The 2,426-nt window shown below is 35.5% G+C and overlaps 1 non-coding gene across 1 annotated transcript; it reads left to right on the top strand.

Moving 5' to 3' along the window:
- Positions 1 to 1,264: 1,264 nt before the first annotated feature.
- On the top strand, positions 1,265 to 1,337 carry Trnar-acg (transfer RNA arginine (anticodon ACG)). The gene has a single exon. It is a non-coding gene; the product is annotated as a tRNA-Arg (tRNA).
- The last annotated feature ends 1,089 nt before the right edge of the window (positions 1,338 to 2,426 follow it).

Below are 2,426 nucleotides of genomic sequence, written 5' to 3'. Positions count from 1 at the left end.
AATAAGTAAATAGATAAGTATATACTTAATTTAACCATCCCAGCCTCATTTACATACGGCATTTTATTATTTGTAAGTGGTATAAAGGAAACTGACAGGCTTTCTTGTTCGTAGCCACCCATGTCCGAGGTAAACGAGCCTCCTGCAAGTTACAGAGGTACTCGCGCCACGGTCTTGCTCATGGTGTTAGCCGCGGCAGATCTATGTTCATTAAAGAAGAACAATTGTACTTATGAGAAATATTCTTTAGAGTTGTTAGGAGCGGTGCGTAAATAATAACCATATTTAACTTTCAAAAAATCAGGACACTGATTTTTTTTATTTATTTATTTTATTTTTTTTATCTCACTTCGTGACTAGCTAGTAATACAACAGGTTATCCTGCTGTCGCGCCAAATCTCTCCCGGGTCCAAATTTTTCCCTGTTGACGCCACAACGCATGCGCACCATATCGAGGCGACAGCATCAAAACATCACCCAGGTTTTTTATATATTTCTACGTATTATCAACTACTTTTGAGGTTTGATTGGTAAATCACTATTGCTTCATTGTATGCGGATATGTTGGGATAGGAATGGAGCAAGTAAACGAGACCAGTGAGTAAAAACAAAGCACCAGAATCTTCTCCCTGTGCAAGTGTTAAGTCCTACCGCCATGTTATGTATTTTACGCATTATCAACATAGTTATGGAATTTTATTGACAAATTACTAATGCTTCATTGCCTGTGAAATATTTTAAGATAGGAATGCAGCAAGTACACAAGAGTAATGAGTGATAACTGAGCACCAAAATCTTTTCCCTTTGCATACGAGTATGTCAAGTCCTACCGCCATGTTTTATGTTTAAAATATTCCACAGACAATGAAGCATTAGTAGTTTGTCAATAAAATTCCATACCGATGTTGATAATACGTAAAATGCATAAATATAAAGCACTGTGGTAGGACTTGATATATGCAAAGGGGAGAAGATTTTGGTGATCTGTTATCACTCGCTACTCATGTTTACTTGCTTCATTCCTATCCTAACATAACTACATACAATAAAGCAATGATAATTTGCCAATAAAACCTTAAGAAATAGTTGATAATACGTAAAAGTATATAAAATATTTGGATAATGTTTTGATGCTGTCGCCTAGATATGGTGCGCATGCGCAGTGGCGTCACTCGAGAGAAATTTGGACCCGGGAGAGTTTTGGCACACCTCCATGCCACGCCAGCTTCATCAGGCAAGTACAGTTCTCACTTAGGACATAAGAGGCCTCGTGGCGCAACGGATAACGCGTCTGACTACGGATCAGAAGATTCCAGGTTCGAATCCTGGCGAGGTCGAACAAATTATTTTCTATTTTATTGTTTGTTAACTGTTTGCAGGAGATATAGATAGTTTTGAATTAAAAGTTCGGTAATTACGAGCTTAACTTGCCATGGTAAAACGTATATATAGATAAAGATGTGCTCGGAAGATTTTTTTTTCTTTTGCAGAACATGATAGTTTAACATTAAAAAAAGATGGAACATTACGAATTTAGCTTACCTTTGTAAAGAAAAAAAAAAAAAAAAAGTAAAAAAATAGCCCGCTAGATTTTTTTTTCTTTTTTTCCTCTTTGCAGAAAATACATTAGTTTTGCATAAAGACTCACTGCTTTTTGACATATCTTTCCTTCACCACTAAGCACTCTGAGACATTTCATCTTCCTCTACAGCCACCACTAACCACCATACTAGCTAGAAATTCCAAAAACCTGTTCTTCTAACCGTTTTTCTTTCTGATAAGAATTTGTAAAGACTTCAAACGTTGTCCTGAGTGTCGTGAATGGTTGCATATCGCTGGGGAGTTAAAATACTGGTTATTGCAAAATTAACTTGCCTTTGTTGAAAACATAAATAAATAAACACGAAGCATATGCAGGGTGGTTTTTTTTTGTCTTATCTATTTATCTATCTATATATTTATTTATGAATATATATATATATATATATATATATATATATATATATATATATATATATATATATATATATATATATATATATATATATATATATATATATATATATATATATATATATATATATATATATATATATATATATTTTTTTTTTTTTTTTTTTTACGAAGATACAGTATTTTAGCATTAAAACTTAACCTTGTAAATATAAAAACAGGTACACATACACCCCACCCAACCACACACACACACACACACACACACACACACACACACACACACACACACACACACACACACAGATGGTTGTGGTGATGGTGGTAGTGGTGGTAGTGGTATCCGAGCCAGTCTCCACCAGTCTTTGTCTCAGCCCGCGTGGTCTTGGAGGCTGCCGTGTGCCTCCCTCAGTAGTTCCCACGATGGAGGAGGCACCCATCTCAGGTTCCCTCTCTCTCTCTCTCTCTCTCTC

The sequence above is a fragment of the Scylla paramamosain genome, chromosome 5 (assembly GCF_035594125.1).
Source record: "Scylla paramamosain isolate STU-SP2022 chromosome 5, ASM3559412v1, whole genome shotgun sequence".
In the NCBI taxonomy this organism is placed as follows: domain Eukaryota; kingdom Metazoa; phylum Arthropoda; class Malacostraca; order Decapoda; family Portunidae; genus Scylla; species Scylla paramamosain.
This window is presented reverse-complemented; position numbering and strand designations above follow the sequence as displayed.